Source organism: Amblyomma maculatum, unplaced genomic scaffold (genome assembly GCF_055883805.1).
Source record: "Amblyomma maculatum isolate TAMU_Amacu unplaced genomic scaffold, ASM5588380v1 scaffold_23, whole genome shotgun sequence".
NCBI lineage: Eukaryota > Metazoa > Arthropoda > Arachnida > Ixodida > Ixodidae > Amblyomma > Amblyomma maculatum.
This window is the reverse complement of record NW_028146748.1, coordinates 2,133,352-2,153,983: the sequence shown is the minus strand read 5'-3', so window position 1 is coordinate 2,153,983 and position 20,632 is coordinate 2,133,352. Positions and strand designations below refer to the sequence as shown.

At 30.1% G+C, this 20,632-nt stretch overlaps 3 non-coding genes and 1 pseudogene across 3 annotated transcripts; all 4 read left to right on the top strand.

Annotated features, from left to right (window-relative positions):
• Positions 1-4,534: 4,534 nt before the first annotated feature.
• Positions 4,535-4,705, top strand: LOC146171122 (U2 spliceosomal RNA; annotated as a pseudogene).
• Positions 4,706-5,607: 902 nt separating this feature from the next.
• LOC146171121 (U2 spliceosomal RNA) lies at positions 5,608-5,797 on the top strand. The gene has a single exon (XR_014702904.1). It is a non-coding gene; the product is annotated as a U2 spliceosomal RNA (small nuclear RNA).
• A 9,438-nt stretch (positions 5,798-15,235) lies between these two features.
• Positions 15,236-15,423, top strand: LOC146171120 (U2 spliceosomal RNA). Its single transcript, XR_014702954.1, has one exon. It is a non-coding gene; the product is annotated as a U2 spliceosomal RNA (small nuclear RNA).
• A 902-nt stretch (positions 15,424-16,325) lies between these two features.
• Positions 16,326-16,515, top strand: LOC146171119 (U2 spliceosomal RNA). Its single transcript, XR_014702903.1, has one exon. It is a non-coding gene; the product is annotated as a U2 spliceosomal RNA (small nuclear RNA).
• Positions 16,516-20,632: the final 4,117 nt, after the last annotated feature.

Below are 20,632 nucleotides of genomic sequence, written 5' to 3'. Positions count from 1 at the left end.
CAACTATAAATAATTAGTAATAAAAGTTTACCTAGCCATTGTGGTTGGTTTTACAGTGTGGTAATAATTAGTAATTATATTTACGCAACTGTAAATAATTAGTAATAATAGTTTACCTAGCAATTGTGGTTGGTTTTACAGAGTGTGGTTATAATTAGTAATTATATTCACGCAACTGTCAATAATTAGTAATAATTATTTACGCAACTGTAAATAATTATTAATAATTGTTTATGTAGCCAATGTGGTTGGTTTTACAGAGTGTGGTAATAATTAGTAAGTATACTATGCAACTATAAATAATTAGTAATAATTGTTTATCTAGCCAATGTGGTTGGTTTTACAGTGTGGTAATAATTAGTAATTATATTTTCGCAACTGTAAATAATTAGTAATAATAGTTTACCTAGCCATTGTGGTTGGTTTTGCAGAGTGTGGAAGTAATTGGTAATTATATTTACGCAAATGTAAATAATTAGTATTAAAAGTTTACCTAGCCATTGTGGTTGGTTTTACAGTGTGGTAATAATTAGTAATTATATTTACGCAACTGTAAATAATTAGTAATAATAGTTTACCTAGCAATTGTGGTTGGTTTTGCAGAGTGTGGAAGTAATTGGTAATTATATTTACGCAAATGTAAATAATTAGTATTAAAAGTTTACCTAGCCATTGTGGTTGGTTTTACAGTGTGGTAATAATTAGTAATTATATTTACGCAACTGTAAATAATTAGTAATAATTGTTTACCTAGCCAATGTGGTTGGTTTTACAGAGTGTAGTAATTATTTACGCAACTGTAAATAATTATTAATAATTGTTTATGTAGCCAATGTGGTTGGTTTTACAGAGTGTGGTAATAATTAGTAAGTATACTATGCAACTATAAATAATTAGTAATAATTGTTTATCTAGCCAATGTGGTTGGTTTTACAGTGTGGTAATAATTAGTAATTATATTTACGCAACTGTAAATAATTAGTAATAATAGTTTACCTAGCCATTGTGGTTGGTTTTGCAGAGTGTGGAAGTAATTGGTAATTATATTTACGCAAATGTAAATAATCAGTATTAAAAGTTTACCTAGCCATTGTGGTTGGTTTTACAGTGTGGTAATAATTAGTAATTATATTTACGCAACTGTAAATAATTAGTAATAATTGTTTACCTAGCCAATGTGGTTGGTTTTGCAGAGTGTAGTAATTATTTACGCAACTGTAAATAATTAGTAATAATAGTTTACCTAGCAATTGTGGTTGGTTTTACAGAGTGTAGTAATTATATTCACGCAACTGTCAATAATTAGTAATAATTGTTTACCTAGCCAATGTGGTTGGTTTTAAAGAGTGTAGTAATTATTTACGCAACTGTAAATAATTATTAAAAATTGTTTATGTAGCCAATGTGGTTGGTTTTACAGAGTGTGGTAATAATTAGTAAGTATACTATGCAACTATAAATAATTAGTAATAATTGTTTATCTAGCCAATGTGGTTGGTTTTACAGTGTGGTAATAATTAGTAATTATATTTTCGCAACTGTAAATAATTAGTAATAGTTTACCTAGCCATTGTGGTTGGTTTTGCAGAGTGTGGAAGTAATTGGTAATTATATTTACGCAAATGTAAATAATTAGTATTAAAAGTTTACCTAGCCATTGTGGTTGGTTTTACAGTGTGGTAATAATTAGTAATTATATTTACGCAACTGTAAATAATTAGTAATAATTGTTTACCTAGCCAATGTGGTTGGTTTTACAGAGTGTAGTAATTATTTACGCAACTGTAAATAATTATTAATAATTGTTTATGTAGCCAATGTGGTTGGTTTTACAGAGTGTGGTAATAATTAGTAAGTATACTATGCAACTATAAATAAATAGTAATAAAAGTTTACCTAGCCATTGTGGTTGGTTTTACAGTGTGGTAATAATTAGTATTTATATTTACGCAACTGTAAATAATTAGTAATAATAGTTTACCTAGCAATTGTGGTTGGTTTTACAGAGTGTGGTTATAATTAGTAATTATATTCACGCAACTGTCAATAATTAGTAATAATTATTTACGAAACTGTAAATAATTATTAATAATTGTTTATGTAGCCAATGTGGTTGGTTTTACAGAGTGTGGTAATAATTAGTAAGTATACTATGCAACTATAAATAATTAGTAATAATAGTTTACCTAGCCATTGTGGTTGGTTTTGCAGAGTGTGGAAGTAATTGGTAATTATATTTACGCAACTATAAATAATTAGTAATAATTGTTTATCTAGCCAATGTGGTTGGTTTTACAGTGTGGTAATAATTAGTAATTATATTTTCGCAACTGTAAATAATTAGTAATAATAATTTACCTGGCCATTGTGGTTGGTTTTACAGTGTGGTAATAATTAGTAATTATATTTACGCAACTGTAAATAATTAGTAATAGTTTACCTAGCCAATGTGGTTGGTTTTACAGAGTGTAGTAATTATTTACGCAACTGTAAATAATTATTAATAATTGTTTATGTAGCCAATCTGGTTGGTTTTACAGAGTGTGGTAATAATTAGTAAGTATACTAGGCAACTATAAATAATTAGTAATAAAAGTTTACCTAGCCATTGTGGTTGGTTTTACAGTGTGGTAATAATTAGTAATTATATTTACGCAACTGTAAATAATTAGTAATAATAGTTTACCTAGCAATTGTGGTTGGTTTTACAGAGTGTGGTTATAATTAGTAATTATATTCACGCAACTGTCAATAATTAGTAATAATTATTTACGCAACTGTAAATAATTATTAATAATTGTTTATGTAGCCAATGTGGTTGGTTTTACAGAGTGTGGTAATAATTAGTAAGTATACTATGCAACTATAAATAATTAGTAATAATAGTTTACCTAGCCATTGTGGTTGGTTTTGCAGAGTGTGGAAGTAATTGGTAATTATATTTACGCAAATGTAAATAATTAGTATTAAAAGTTTACCTAGCCATTGTGGTTGGTTTTACAGTGTGGTAATAATTAGTAATTATATTTACGCAACTGTAAATAATTAGTAATAACAGTTTACCTAGCAACTGTGGTTGGTTTTACAGAGTGTGGTTATAATTAGTAATTATATTCACGCAACTGTCAATAATTAGTAATAATTGTTTACCTAGCCAATGTGGTTGGTTTTAAAGAGTGTAGTAATTATTTACGCAACTGTAAATAATTATTAATAATTGTTTATGTAGCCAATGTGGTTGGTTTTACAGAGTGTGGTAATAATTAGTAAGTATACTATGCAACTATAAATAATTAGTAATAATTGTTTATGTAGCCAATGTGGTTGGTTTTACAGTGTGGTAATAATTAGTAATTATATTTTCGCAACTGTAAATAATTAGTAATAATAGTTTACCTAGCCATTGTGGTTGGTTTTACAGTGTGGTAATAACTAGTAATTATATTTACGCAACTGTAAATAATTAGTATTAAAAGTTTACCTAGCCATTGTGGTTGGTTTTACAGTGTGGTAATAATTAGTAATTATATTTACGCAACTGTAAATAATTAGTAATAATTGTTTACCTAGCCAATGTTGTTGGTGTTAAAGAGTGTAGTAATTATTTACGCAACTGTAAATAATTATTAATAATTGTTTATGTAGCCAATGTGGTTGGTTTTACAGAGTGTGGTAATAATTAGTAAGTATACTATGCAACTATAAATAATTAGTAATAATTGTTTATCTAGCCAATGTGGTTGGTTTTACAGTGTGGTAATAATTAGTAATTATATTTTCGCAACTGTAAATAATTAGTAATAATAGTTTACCTAGCCATTGTGGTTGGTTTTGCAGAGTGTGGAAGTAATTGGTAATTATATTTACGCAAATGTAAATAATTAGTATTAAAAGTTTACCTAGCCATTGTGGTTGGTTTTACAGTGTGGTAATAATTAGTAATTATATTTACGCAACTGTAAATAATTAGTAATAATTGTTTACCTAGCCAATGTGGTTGGTTTTACAGAGTGTAGTAATTATTTACGCAACTGTAAATAATTATTAATAATTGTTTATGTAGCCAATGTGGTTGGTTTTACAGAGTGTGGTAATAATTAGTAAGTATACTATGCAACTATAAATAATTAGTAATAATTGTTTATCTAGCCAATGTGGTTGGTTTTACAGTGTGGTAATAATTAGTAATTATATTTTCGCAACTGTAAATAATTAGTAATAATTGTTTACCTAGCCAATATTGAGTAATTAGTGCAATAACCAGGACATAGCATATAAATAATTATTTACTTATTTATTTCCTTTTTAATTAGTAACTGCTCATTGATTGACATATGGACATATAAGCTATGCATTTGCACATACTGTGGTGTTGCTCTGTGATTGGTCGACACCTCCACGACGTCTTCCCTTCGCGACCAATAAGTGCTGTGGCAAAAATGTGACACTTTTGCTAACGACAACTATGAGGCAATAAAGGCTTTTGCCTTAATAGCAGTAGGTATCTGCAATAAAGCATTGCTTGCAAATGTACAAAACATTTCTGGAAAACACTGTTTTAACAGCTTGATATCAGTTGCCAGTTGTAATTTGTAACCCTGACATTATACTATTTTTTGTAATGCGGCAGAGCATTCTGGGCTTGCTGTACCTCTGCCACGGGTCTACCCGGTACTGCACTACTTCCGGGACTAGCTAAGCGACTCTCGGTTTTTGGGGGAGGACAATCACAACTCAAAGATGAGGCCAACTAACTTTTTTCATTCGAGCTCACTGCTATCCATGTGCCTAACAGCAATCCTCTCAATGCCTGTCCTATTGCATTGTTGGGCGCCTCGTGCATGCAGTGACACCTTGGGTTACTTTTTCCGCGTGTCATTGCATGTGAGTCTATTATTTGAGGCAATAAAGAATGGTTTGATTAAGAATCCCCTTCAAGGTATGTGTCGAGATTTGGTAAACCATAGCTCAAGTGCTACAAACAAAAAACGATGGACCGACGCTGTTTCTGCAACAACCGTATGTTTTCGGTGCTGAGAAACCAACCGCGGGGTGCATTCGCGCGGCTAGTTGTGGCATGTACCCTTTTTGTCTTGTGGAAGCGCCGCTGCCTGGCGGAAGCACGCAGGCAGCCAGTACGAGCCATGTACCCGGCGCTGCAGAGCCTGCGCCTCCTGCTCTGGGAATACCTGTCAGAGCGGCTCGAACTAGACGGGGAGGCGCGGTTTCTGCAGCGTTGGCACACACGGTTCTTTGTTGTGAGACCAAATGGGCTAACGATGCCGACATTGTTGTATTGATGACCACATGTAACGCGCGTTGGATCATAACATGTATGCATGTACATCCCCCCCCCTTTTTTTTCCCTTTCCCCTTCTAGTGCATTGGGATGGAGAGATTTGAGTGGTTCTCCCATTATTATTGTATATCCCTTTTTTGTACCAATTGATTGAAATTGTATAAAGGATAAGCAGACTCTGATACGAAGATAAGACTGTTAATGTAAAGTGACTTACAACATCTGTATTGTATTGGCACATTATTCGGTATCCTTTACATATAAGTGTATGTATATTGTGGTTCACATTGTCAATGTATCATGCTCTATCAGTTTGGAAGTCAATAAACTTCTCTTTGTGTAGTATCTGTTCTTAACAGCTTAATATCTGTTACGGGTTCTAATTGTACCCATAATATTAAACTGATTTTTGTAGCGCGGCGGATTGTTCGGGGCTTGCTCCAACTCTGCCACGGGTCGACCCGGTACTGCACTACTTCCGGGACCGGCCCAGCATCTCCCCCTTTTGGGGGGAGAAGGCACAATTGAAAAAAACAGAAAAACTGCTTTGTTTTGTTCTAGAAATTTTTGGACTTTTTTTTCCGACTTTTTTTTCCGACTTTTTTTTCCGACTTTTTTCCGACTTTTACTGTTATGTGGTTGGTTTTACAGAGTGTAGTAATTATTTACGCAAATGTAAATAATTAGTAATAAAAGTTTACCTAGCCATTGTGGTTGGTTTTACAGTGTGGTAATAATTAGTAATTATATTTACACAACTGTAAATAATTGGTAATAATAGTTTACCTAGCAATTGTGGTTGGTTTTACAGAGTGTGGTTATAATTAGTAATTATATTTACGCATCTGTCAATAATTAGTAATAATTGTTTACCTAGCCAATGTGGTTGGTTTTACAGTGTGGTAATAATTAGTGATTATATTCACGCAACTGTCAATAATTAGTAATAATTGTTTACCTAGCCAATGTGGTTGGTTTTACAGAGTGTAGTAATTATTTACGCAACTGTAAATAATTATTAATAATTGTTTATGTAGCCAATGTGGTTGGTTTTACAGAGTGTGGTAATAATTAGTAAGTATACTATGCAACTATAAATAATTAGTAATCATTGTTTATCTAGCCAATGTGGTTGGTTTTACAGTGTGGTAATAATTAGTAATTATATTTTCGCAACTGTAAATAATTAGTAATAATAGTTTACCTAGCCATTGTGGTTGGTTTTGCAGAGTGTAGTAATTATTTACGCAACTGTAAATAATTATTAATAATTGTTTATGTAGCCAATGTGGTTGGTTTTACAGAGTGTGGTAATAATTAGTAAGTATACTATGCAACTATAAATAATTAGTAATTGTTTATCTAGCCAATGTGGTTGGTTTTACAGTGTGGTAATAATTAGTAATTATATTTTCGCAACTGTAAATAATTAGTAATAATTGTTTACCTAGCCAATGTGGTTGGTTTTACAGAGTGTAGTAATTATTTACGCAACTGTAAATAATTATTAATAATTGTTTATGTAGCCAATGTGGTTGGTTTTACAGAGTGTGGTAATAATTAGTAAGTATACTATGCAACTATAAATAATTAGTAATAATTGTTTATCTAGCCAATGTGGTTGGTTTTACAGTGTGGTAATAATTAGTAATTATATTTTCGCAACTGTAAATAATTAGTAATAATAGTTTACCTAGCCATTGCGGTTGGTTTTGCAGAGTGTGGTAGTAATTGGTAATTATATTTACGCAAATGTAAATAATTAGTATTAAAAGTTTACCTAGCCATTGTGGTTGGTTTTACAGTGTGGTAATAATTAGTAATTATATTTACGCAACTGTAAATAATTAGTAATAATTGTTTACCTAGCCAATGTGGTTGGTTTTACAGAGTGTAGTAATTATTTACGCAACTGTAAATAATTATTAATAATTGTTTATCTAGCCAATGTGGTTGGTTTTACAGAGTGTGGTAATAATTAGTAAGTATACTATGCAACTATAAATAATTAGTAATAATTGTTTATCTAGCCAATGTGATTGGTTTTACAGTGTGGTAATAATTAGTAATTATATTTTCGCAACTGTAAATAATTAGTAATAATAGTTTACCTAGCCATTGTGGTTGGTTTTACAGAGTGTAGTAATTATTTACGCAACTGTAAATAATTATTAATAATTGTTTATGTAGCCAATGTGGTTGGTTTTACAGAGTGTGGTAATAATTAGTAAGTATACTATGCAACTATAAATAATTAGTAATAATTGTTTATCTAGCCAATGTGGTTGGTTTTACAGTGTGGTAATAATTAGTAATTATATTTTCGCAACTGTAAATAATTAGTAATAATAGTTTACCTAGCCATTGTGGTTGGTTTTGCAAAGTGTGGTAGTAATTGGTAATTATATTTACGCAAATGTAAATAATTAGTATTAAAAGTTTACCTAGCCATTGTGGTTGGTTTTACAGTGTGGTAATAATTAGTAATTATATTTACGCAACTGTAAATAATTAGTAATAATTGTTTACCTAGGCAATGTGGTTGGTTTTACAGAGTGTAGTAATTATTTACGCAACTGTAAATAATTATTATTAATTGTTTATGTAGCCAATGTGGTTGGTTTTACAGAGTGTGGTAATAATTAGTAAGTATACTATGCAACTATAAATAATTAGTAATAATTGTTTATCTAGCCAATGTGGTTGGTTTTACAGTGTGGTAATAATTAGTAATTATATTTTCGCAACTGTAAATAATTAGTAATAATAGTTTGCCTAGCCATTGTGGTTGGTTTTGCAGAGTGTGGTAGTAATTGGTAATTATATTTACGCAACTGTAAATAATTAGTAATAATTGTTTACCTAGCCAATGTGGTTGGTTTTACAGAGTGTAGTAATTATTTACGCAACTGTAAATAATTATTAATAATTGTTTATCTAGCCAATGTGGTTGGTTTTACAGAGTGTGGTAATAATTAGTAAGTATACTATGCAACTATAAATAATTAGTAATAATTGTTTATCTAGCCAATGTGGTTGGTTTACAGTGTGGTAATAATTAGTAATTATATTTTCGCAACTGTAAATAATTAGTAATAATAGTTTACCTAGCCATTGTGGTTGGTTTTGCAGAGTGTGGTAGTAATTGGTAATTATATTTACGCAAATGTAAATAATTAGTAATAAAAGTTTACCTAGCCATTGTGGTTGGTTTTACAGTGTGGTAATAATTAGTAATTATATTTACGCAACTGTAAATAATTAGTAATAATAGTTTACCTAGCAATTGTGGTTGGTTTTACAGAGTGTGGTTATAATTAGTAATTATATTCACGCAACTGTCAATAATTAGTAATAATTGTTTACCTAGCCAATGTGGTTGGTTTTACAGAGTGTAGTAATTATTTACGCAACTGTAAATAATTATTAATAATTGTTTATGTAGCCAATGTGGTTGGTTTTACAGAGTGTGGTAATAATTAGTAAGTATACTATGCAACTATAAATAATTAGTAATAATTGTTTATCTAGCCAATGTGGTTGGTTTTACAGTGTGGTAATAATTAGTAATTATATTTTCGCAACTGTAAATAATTAGTAATAATAGTTTACCTAGCCATTGCGGTTGGTTTTGCAGAGTGTGGTAGTAATTGGTAATTATATTTACGCAAATGTAAATAATTAGTATTAAAAGTTTACCTAGCCATTGTGGTTGGTTTTACAGTGTGGTAATAATTAGTAATTATATTTACGCAACTGTAAATAATTAGTAATAATTGTTTACCTAGCCAATGTGGTTGGTTTTACAGAGTGTAGTAATTATTTACGCAACTGTAAATAATTATTAATAATTGTTTATCTAGCCAATGTGGTTGGTTTTACAGAGTGTGGTAATAATTAGTAAGTATACTATGCAACTATAAATAATTAGTAATAATTGTTTATCTAGCCAATGTGGTTGGTTTTACAGTGTGGTAATAATTAGTAATTATATTTTCGCAACTGTAAATAATTAGTAATAATAGTTTACCTAGCCATTGTGGTTGGTTTTACAGAGTGTAGTAATTATTTACGCAACTGTAAATAATTATTAATAATTGTTTATGTAGCCAATGTGGTTGGTTTTACAGAGTGTGGTAATAATTAGTAAGTATACTATGCAACTATAAATAATTAGTAATAATTGTTTATCTAGCCAATGTGGTTGGTTTTACAGTGTGGTAATAATTAGTAATTATATTTTCGCAACTGTAAATAATTAGTAATAATAGTTTACCTAGCCATTGTGGTTGGTTTTGCAGAGTGTGGTAGTAATTGGTAATTATATTTACGCAAATGTAAATAATTAGTATTAAAAGTTTACCTAGCCATTGTGGTTGGTTTTACAGTGTGGTAATAATTAGTAATTATATTTACGCAACTGTAAATAATTAGTAATAATTGTTTACCTAGGCAATGTGGTTGGTTTTACAGAGTGTAGTAATTATTTACGCAACTGTAAATAAATATTATTAATTGTTTATGTAGCCAATGTGGTTGGTTTTACAGAGTGTGGTAATAATTAGTAAGTATACTATGCAACTATAAATAATTAGTAATAATTGTTTATCTAGCCAATGTGGTTGGTTTTACAGTGTGGTAATAATTAGTAATTATATTTTCGCAACTGTAAATAATTAGTAATAATAGTTTGCCTAGCCATTGTGGTTGGTTTTGCAGAGTGTGGTAGTAATTGGTAATTATATTTACGCAACTGTAAATAATTAGTAATAATTGTTTACCTAGCCAATGTGGTTGGTTTTACAGAGTGTAGTAATTATTTACGCAACTGTAAATAATTATTAATAATTGTTTATCTAGCCAATGTGGTTGGTTTTACAGAGTGTGGTAATAATTAGTAAGTATACTATGCAACTATAAATAATTAGTAATAATTGTTTATCTAGCCAATGTGGTTGGTTTACAGTGTGGTAATAATTAGTAATTATATTTTCGCAACTGTAAATAATTAGTAATAATAGTTTACCTAGCCATTGTGGTTGGTTTTGCAGAGTGTGGTAGTAATTGGTAATTATATTTACGCAAATGTAAATAATTAGTAATAAAAGTTTACCTAGCCATTGTGGTTGGTTTTACAGTGTGGTAATAATTAGTAATTATATTTACGCAACTGTAAATAATTAGTAATAATAGTTTACCTAGCAATTGTGGTTGGTTTTACAGAGTGTGGTTATAATTAGTAATTATATTCACGCAACTGTCAATAATTAGTAATAATTGTTTACCTAGCCAATGTGGTTGGTTTTACAGAGTGTAGTAATTATTTACGCAACTGTAAATAATTATTAATAATTGTTTATGTAGCCAATGTGGTTGGTTTTACAGAGTGTGGTAATAATTAGTAAGTATACTATGCAACTATAAATAATTAGTAATAATTGTTTATCTAGCCAATGTGGTTGGTTTTACAGTGTGGTAATAATTAGTAATTATATTTTCGCAACTGTAAATAATTAGTAATAATAGTTTACCTAGCCATTGTGGTTGGTTTTGCAGAGTGTGGTAGTAATTGGTAATTATATTTACGCAAATGTAAATAATTACTATTAAAAGTTTACCTAGCCATTGTGGTTGGTTTTACAGTGTGTTAATAATTAGTAAGTATATTTACGCAACTGTAAATAATTAGTAATAATTGTTTACCTAGCCAATGTGGTTGGTTTTACAGAGTGTAGTAATTATTTACGCAACTGTAAATAATTATTAATAATTGTTTATCTAGCCAATGTGGTTGGTTTTACAGAGTGTGGTAATAATTAGTAAGTATACTATGCAACTATAAATAATTAGTAATAATTGTTTATCTAGCCAATGTGGTTGGTTTTACAGTGTGGTAATAATTAGTAATTATATTTACGCAACTGTAAATAATTAGTAATAATAGTTTACCTAGCAATTGTGGTTGGTTTTACAGAGTGTAGTAATTATATTCACGCAACTGTCAATAATTAGTAATAATTGTTTACCTAGCCATTGTGGTTGGTTTTGCAGAGTGTGGTAGTAATTGGTAATTATATTTACGCAACTGTAAATAATTAGTAATAATAGTTTACCTAGCAATTGTGGTTGGTTTTACAGAGTGTGGTTATAATTAGTAATTATATTCACGCAACTGTCAATAATTAGTAATAATTATTTACGCAACTGTAAATAATTATTAATAATTGTTTATGTAGCCAATGTGGTTGGTTTTACAGTGTGTGGTAATAATTAGTAAGTATACTATGCAACTATAAATAATTAGTAATAATTGTTTATCTAGCCAATGTGGTTGGTTTTACAGTGTGGTAATAATTAGTAATTATATTTTCGCAACTGTAAATAATTAGTAATAATAGTTTACCTAGCCATTGTGGTTGGTTTTGCAGAGTGTGGAAGTAATTGGTAATTATATTTACGCAAATGTAAATAATTAGTATTAAAAGTTTACCTAGCCATTGTGGTTGGTTTTACAGTGTGGTAATAATTAGTAATTATATTTACGCAACTGTAAATAATTAGTAATAATAGTTTACCTAGCAATTGTGGTTGGTTTTACAGAGTGGAGTAATTATATTCACGCAACTGTCAATAATTAGTAATAATTGTTTACCTAGCCAATGTGGTTGGTTTTAAAGAGTGTAGTAATTATTTACGCAACTGTAAATAATTATTAATAATTGTTTATGTAGCCAATGTGGTTGGTTTTACAGAGTGTGGTAATAATTAGTAAGTATACTATGCAACTATAAATAATTAGTAATAATTGTTTATCTAGCCAATGTGGTTGGTTTTACAGTGTGGTAATAATTAGTAATTATATTTTCGCAACTGTAAATAATTAGTAATAGTTTACCTAGCCATTGTGGTTGGTTTTGCAGAGTGTGGAAGTAATTGGTAATTATATTTACGCAAATGTAAATAATTAGTATTAAAAGTTTACCTAGCCATTGTGGTTGGTTTTACAGTGTGGTAATAATTAGTAATTATATTTACGCAACTGTAAATAATTAGTAATAATAGTTTACCTAGCAATTGTGGTTGGTTCTACAGAGTGTGGTTATAATTAGTAATTATATTCACGCTACTGTCAATAATTAGTAATAATTATTTACGAAACTGTAAATAATTATTAATAATTGTTTATGTAGCCAATGTGGTTGGTTTTACAGAGTGTGGTAATAATTAGTAAGTATACTATGCAACTATAAATAATTAGTAATAATAGTTTACCTAGCCATTGTGGTTGGTTTTGCAGAGTGTGGAAGTAATTGGTAATTATATTTACGCAAATGTAAATAATTAGTATTAAAAGTTTACCTAGCCATTGTGGTTGGTTTTACAGTGTGGTAATAATTAGTAATTATATTTACGCAACTGTAAATAATTAGTAATAACAGTTTACCTAGCAATTGTGGTTGGTTTTACAGAGTGTGGTTATAATTAGTAATTATATTCACGCAACTGTCAATAATTAGTAATAATTGTTTACCTAGCCAATGTGGTTGGTTTTAAAGAGTGTAGTAATTATTTACGCAACTGTAAATAATTATTAATAATTGTTTATGTAGCCAATGTGGTTGGTTTTACAGAGTGTGGTAATAATTAGTAAGTATACTATGCAACTATAAATAATTAGTAATAATTGTTTATCTAGCCAATGTGGTTGGTTTTACAGTGTGGTAATAATTAGTAATTATATTTTCGCAACTGTAAATAATTAGTAATAATAGTTTACCTAGCCATTGTGGTTGGTTTTACAGTGTGGTAATAATTAGTAATTATATTTACGCAACTGTAAATAATTAGTAATAGTTTACCTAGCCAATGTGGTTGGTTTTACAGAGTGTAGTAATTATTTACGCAACTGTAAATAATTATTAATAATTGTTTATGTAGCCAATGTGGTTGGTTTTACAGAGTGTGGTAATAATTAGTAAGTATACTATGCAACTATAAATAATTAGTAATAAAAGTTTACCTAGCCATTGTGGTTGGTTTTACAGTGTGGTAATAATTAGTAATTATATTTACGCAACTGTAAATAATTAGTAATAATAGTTTACCTAGCAATTGTGGTTGGTTTTACAGAGTGTGGTTATAATTAGTAATTATATTCACGCAACTGTCAATAATTAGTAATAATTATTTACGCAACTGTAAATAATTATTAATAATTGTTTATGTAGCCAATGTGGTTGGTTTTACAGAGTGTGGTAATAATTAGTAAGTATACTATGCATCTATAAATAATTAGTAATAATAGTTTACCTAGCCATTGTGGTTGGTTTTGCAGAGTGTGGAAGTAATTGGTAATTATATTTACGCAAATGTAAATAATTAGTATTAAAAGTTTACCTAGCCATTGTGGTTGGTTTTACAGTGTGGTAATAATTAGTAATTATATTTACGCAACTGTAAATAATTAGTAATAACAGTTTACCTAGCAATTGTGGTTGGTTTTACAGAGTGTGGTTATAATTAGTAATTATATTCACGCAACTGTCAATAATTAGTAATAATTGTTTACCTAGCCAATGTGGTTGGTTTTAAAGAGTGTAGTAATTATTTACGCAACTGTAAATAATTATTAATAATTGTTTATGTAGCCAATGTGGTTGGTTTTACAGAGTGTGGTAATAATTAGTAAGTATACTATGCAACTATAAATAATTAGTAATAATTGTTTATCTAGCCAATGTGGTTGGTTTTACAGTGTGGTAATAATTAGTAATTATATTTTCGCAACTGTAAATAATTAGTAATAATAGTTTACCTAGCCATTGTGGTTGGTTTTACAGTGTGGTAATAATTAGTAATTATATTTACGCAACTGTAAATAATTAGTATTAAAAGTTTACCTAGCCATTGTGGTTGGTTTTACAGTGTGGTAATAATTAGTAATTATATTTACGCAACTGTAAATAATTAGTAATAATTGTTTACCTAGCCAATGTTGTTGGTGTTAAAGAGTGTAGTAATTATTTACGCAACTGTAAATAATTATTAATAATTGTTTATGTAGCCAATGTGGTTGGTTTTACAGAGTGTGGTAATAATTAGTAAGTATACTATGCAACTATAAATAATTAGTAATAATTGTTTATCTAGCCAATGTGGTTGGTTTTACAGTGTGGTAATAATTAGTAATTATATTTTCGCAACTGTAAATAATTAGTAATAATAGTTTACCTAGCCATTGTGGTTGGTTTTGCAGAGTGTGGAAGTAATTGGTAATTATATTTACGCAAATGTAAATAATTAGTATTAAAAGTTTACCTAGCCATTGGGGTTGGTTTTACAGTGTGGTAATAATTAGTAATTATATTTACGCAACTGTAAATAATTAGTAATAATTGTTTACCTAGCCAATGTGGTTGGTTTTACAGAGTGTAGTAATTATTTACGCAACTGTAAATAATTATTAATAATTGTTTATGTAGCCAATGTGGTTGGTTTTACAGAGTGTGGTAATAATTAGTAAGTATACTATGCAACTATAAATAATTAGTAATAATTGTTTATCTAGCCAATGTGGTTGGTTTTACAGTGTGGTAATAATTAGTAATTATATTTTCGCAACTGTAAATAATTAGTAATAATTGTTTACCTAGCCAATATTGAGTAATTAGTGCAATAACCAGGACATAGCATATAAATAATTATTTACTTATTTATTTCCTTTTTAATTAGTAACTGCTCATTGATTGACATATGGACATATAAGCTATGCATTTGCACATACTGTGGTGTTGCTCTGTGATTGGTCGACACCTCCACGACGTCTTCCCTTCGCGACCAATAAGTGCTGTGGCAAAAATGTGACACTTTTGCTAACGACAACTATGAGGCAATAAAGGCTTTTGCCTTAATAGCAGTAGGTATCTGCAATAAAGCATTGCTTGCAAATGTACAAAACATTTCTGATAAACACTGTTTTAACAGCTTGATATCAGTTGCCAGTTGTAATTTGTAACCCTGACATTATACTATTTTTTGTAATGCGGCAGAGCATTCTGGGCTTGCTGTACCTCTGCCACGGGTCTACCCGGTACTGCACTACTTCCGGGACTAGCTAAGCGACTCTCGGTTTTTGGGGGAGGACAATCACAACTCAAAGATGAGGCCAACTAACTTTTTTCATTCGAGCTCACTGCTATCCATGTGCCTAACAGCAATCCTCTCAATGCCTGTCCTATTGCATTGTTGGGCGCCTCGTGCATGCAGTGACACCTTGGGTTACTTTTTCCGCGTGTCATTGCATGTGAGTCTATTATTTGAGGCAATAAAGAATGGTTTGATTAAGAATCCCCTTCAAGGTATGTGTCGAGATTTGGTAAACCATAGCTCAAGTGCTACAAACAAAAAACGATGGACCGACGCTGTTTCTGCAACAACCGTATGTTTTCGGTGCTGAGAAACCAACCGCGGGGTGCATTCGCGCGGCTAGTTGTGGCATGTACCCTTTTTGTCTTGTGGAAGCGCCGCTGCCTGGCGGAAGCACGCAGGCAGCCAGTACGAGCCATGTACCCGGCGCTGCAGAGCCTGCGCCTCCTGCTCTGGGAATACCTGTCAGAGCGGCTCGAACTAGACGGGGAGGCGCGGTTTCTGCAGCGTTGGCACACACGGTTCTTTGTTGTGAGACCAAATGGGCTAACGATGCCGACATTGTTGTATTGATGACCACATGTAACGCGCGTTGGATCATAACATGTATGCATGTACATCCCCCCCCCTTTTTTTTCCCTTTCCCCTTCTAGTGCATTGGGATGGAGAGATTTGAGTGGTTCTCCCATTATTATTGTATATCCCTTTTTTGTACCAATTGATTGAAATTGTATAAAGGATAAGCAGACTCTGATACGAAGATAAGACTGTTAATGTAAAGTGACTTACAACATCTGTATTGTATTGGCACATTATTCGGTATCCTTTACATATAAGTGTATGTATATTGTGGTTCACATTGTCAATGTATCATGCTCTATCAGTTTGGAAGTCAATAAACTTCTCTTTGTGTAGTATCTGTTCTTAACAGCTTAATATCTGTTATGGGTTCTAATTGTACCCATGATATTAAACTGATTTTTGTAGCGCGGCGGATTGTTCGGGGCTTGCTCCAACTCTGCCACGGGTCGACCCGGTACTGCACTACTTCCGGGACCGGCCCAGCATCTCCCCCTTTTGGGGGGAGAAGGCACAATTGAAAAAAACAGAAAAACTGCTTTGTTTTGTTCTAGATATTTTTGGACTTTTTTTTCCGACTTTTTTTTCCGACTTTTTTCCGACTTTTACTGTTATGTGGTTGGTTTTACAGAGTGTAGTAATTATTTACGCAAATGTAAATAATTAGTAATAAAAGTTTACCTAGCCATTGTGGTTGGTTTTACAGTGTGGTAATAATTAGTAATTATATTTACGCAACTGTAAATAATTGGTAATAATAGTTTACCTAGCAATTGTGGTTGGTTTTACAGAGTGTGGTTATAATTAGTAATTATATTTACGCATCTGTCAATAATTAGTAATAATTGTTTACCTAGCCAATGTGGTTGGTTTTACAGTGTGGTAATAATTAGTGATTATATTCACGCAACTGTCAATAATTTGTAATAATTGTTTACCTAGCCAATGTGGTTGGTTTTACAGAGTGTAGTAATTATTTACGCAACTGTAAATAATTATTAATAATTGTTTATGTAGCCAATGTGGTTGGTTTTACAGAGTGTGGTAATAATTAGTAAGTATACTATGCAACTATAAATAATTAGTAATCATTGTTTATCTAGCCAATGTGGTTGGTTTTACAGTGTGGTAATAATTAGTAATTATATTTTCGCAACTGTAAATAATTAGTAATAATAGTTTACCTAGCCATTGTGGTTGGTTTTGCAGAGTGTAGTAATTATTTACGCAACTGTAAATAATTATTAATAATTGTTTATGTAGCCAATGTGGTTGGTTTTACAGAGTGTGGTAATAATTAGTAAGTATACTATGCAACTATAAATAATTAGTAATTGTTTATCTAGCCAATGTGGTTGGTTTTACAGTGTGGTAATAATTAGTAATTATATTTTCGCAACTGTAAATAATTAGTAATAATTGTTTACCTAGCCAATGTGGTTGGTTTTACAGAGTGTAGTAATTATTTACGCAACTGTAAATAATTATTAATAATTGTTTATGTAGCCAATGTGGTTGGTTTTACAGAGTGTGGTAATAATTAGTAAGTATACTATGCAACTATAAATAATTAGTAATAATTGTTTATCTAGCCAATGTGGTTGGTTTTACAGTGTGGTAATAATTAGTAATTATATTTTCGCAACTGTAAATAATTAGTAATAATAGTTTACCTAGCCATTGCGGTTGGTTTTGCAGAGTGTGGTAGTAATTGGTAATTATATTTACGCAAATGTAAATAATTAGTATTAAAAGTTTACCTAGCCATTGTGGTTGGTTTTACAGTGTGGTAATAATTAGTAATTATATTTACGCAACTGTAAATAATTAGTAATAATTGTTTACCTAGCCAATGTGGTTGGTTTTACAGAGTGTAGTAATTATTTACGCAACTGTAAATATTTATTAATAATTGTTTATCTAGCCAATGTGGTTGGTTTTACAGAGTGTGGTAATAATTAGTAAGTATACTATGCAACTATAAATAATTAGTAATAATTGTTTATCTAGCCAATGTGGTTGGTTTTACAGTGTGGTAATAATTAGTAATTATATTTTCGCAACTGTAAATAATTAGTAATAATAGTTTACCTAGCCATTGTGGTTGGTTTTACAGAGTGTAGTAATTATTTACGCAACTGTAAATAATTATTAATAATTGTTTATGTAGCCAATGTGGTTGGTTTTACAGAGTGTGGTAATAATTAGTAAGTATACTATGCAACTATAAATAATTAGTAATAATTGTTTATCTAGCCAATGTGGTTGGTTTTACAGTGTGGTAATAATTAGTAATTATATTTTCGCAACTGTAAATAATTAGTAATAATAGTTTACCTAGCCATTGTGGTTGGTTTTGCAGAGTGTGGTAGTAATTGGTAATTATATTTACGCAAATGTAAATAATTAGTATTAAAAGTTTACCTAGCCATTGTGGTTGGTTTTACAGTGTGGTAATAATTAGTAATTATATTTACGCAACTGTAAATAATTAGTAATAATTGTTTACCTAGGCAATGTGGTTGGTTTTACAGAGTGTAGTAATTATTTACGCAACTGTAAATAATTATTATTAATTGTTTATGTAGCCAATGTGGTTGGTTTTACAGAGTGTGGTAATAATTAGTAAGTATACTATGCAACTATAAATAATTAGTAATAATTGTTTATCTAGCCAATGTGGTTGGTTTTACAGTGTGGTAATAATTAGTAATTATATTTTCGCAACTGTAAATAATTAGTAATAATAGTTTGCCTAGCCATTGTGGTTGGTTTTGCAGAGTGTGGTAGTAATTGGTAATTATATTTACGCAACTGTAAATAATTAGTAATAATTGTTTACCTAGCCAATGTGGTTGGTTTTACAGAGTGTAGTAATTATTTACGCAACTGTAAATAATTATTAATAATTGTTTATCTAGCCAATGTGGTTGGTTTTACAGAGTGTGGTAATAATTAGTAAGTATACTATGCAACTATAAATAATTAGTAATAATTGTTTATCTAGCCAATGTGGTTGGTTTACAGTGTGGTAATAATTAGTAATTATATTTTCGCAACTGTAAATAATTAGTAATAATAGTTTACCTAGCCATTGTGGTTGGTTTTGCAGAGTGTGGTAGTAATTGGTAATTATATTTACGCAAATGTAAATAATTAGTAATAAAAGTTTACCTAGCCATTGTGGTTGGTTTTACAGTGTGGTAATAATTAGTAATTATATTTACGCAACTGTAAATAATTAGTAATAATAGTTTACCTAGCAATTGTGGTTGGTTTTACAGAGTGTGGTTATAATTAGTAATTATATTCACGCAACTGTCAATAATTAGTAATAATTGTTTACCTAGCCAATGTGGTTGGTTTTACAGAGTGTAGTAATTATTTACGCAACTGTAAATAATTATTAATAATTGTTTATGTAGCCAATCTGGTTGGTTTTACAGAGTGTGGTAATAATTAGTAAGTATACTATGCAACTATAAATAATTAGTAATAATTGTTTATCTAGCCAATGTGGTTGGTTTTACAGTGTGGTAATAATTAGTAATTATATTTTCGCAACTGTAAATAATTAGTAATAATAGTTTACCTAGCCATTGTGGTTGGTTTTGCAGAGTGTGGTAGTAATTGGTAATTATATTTACGCAAATGTAAATAATTACTATTAAAAGTTTACCTAGCCATTGTGGTTGGTTTTACAGTGTGTTAATAATTAGTAAGTATATTTACGCAACTGTAAATAATTAGTAATAATTGTTTACCTAGCCAATGTGGTTGGTTTTACAGAGTGTAGTAATTATTTACGCAACTGTAAATAATTATTAATAATTGTTTATCTAGCCAATGTGGTTGGTTTTACAGAGTGTGGTAATAATTAGTAAGTATACTATGCAACTATAAATAATTAGTAATAATTGTTTATCTAGCCAATGTGGTTGGTTTTACAGTGTGGTAATAATTAGTAATTATATTTACGCAACTGTAAATAATTAGTAATAATAGTTTACCTAGCAATTGTGGTTGGTTTTACAGAGTGTGGTTATAATTAGTAATTATATTCACGCAACTGTCAATAATTAGTAATAATTATTTACGCAACTGTAAATAATTATTAATAATTGTTTATGTAGCCAATGTGGTTGGTTTAACAGAGTGTGGTAATAATTAGTAAGTATACTATGCAACTATAAATAATTAGTAATAATTGTTTATCTAGCCAATGTGGTTGGTTTTACAGTGTGGTAATAATTAGTAATTATATTTTCGCAACTGTAAATAATTAGTAATAATAGTTTACCTAGCCATTGTGGTTGGTTTTGCAGAGTGTGGAAGTAATTGGTAATTATATTTACGCAAATGTAAATAATTAGTATTAAAAGTTTACCTAGCCATTGTGGTTGGTTTTACAGTGTGGTAATAATTAGTAATTATATTTACGCAACTGTAAATAATTAGTAATAATAGTTTACCTAGCAATTGTGGTTGGTTTTACAGAGTGGAGTAATTATATTCACGCAACTGTCAATAATTAGTAATAATTGTTTACCTAGCCAATGTGGTTGGTTTTAAAGAGTGTAGTAATTATTTACGCAACTGTAAATAATT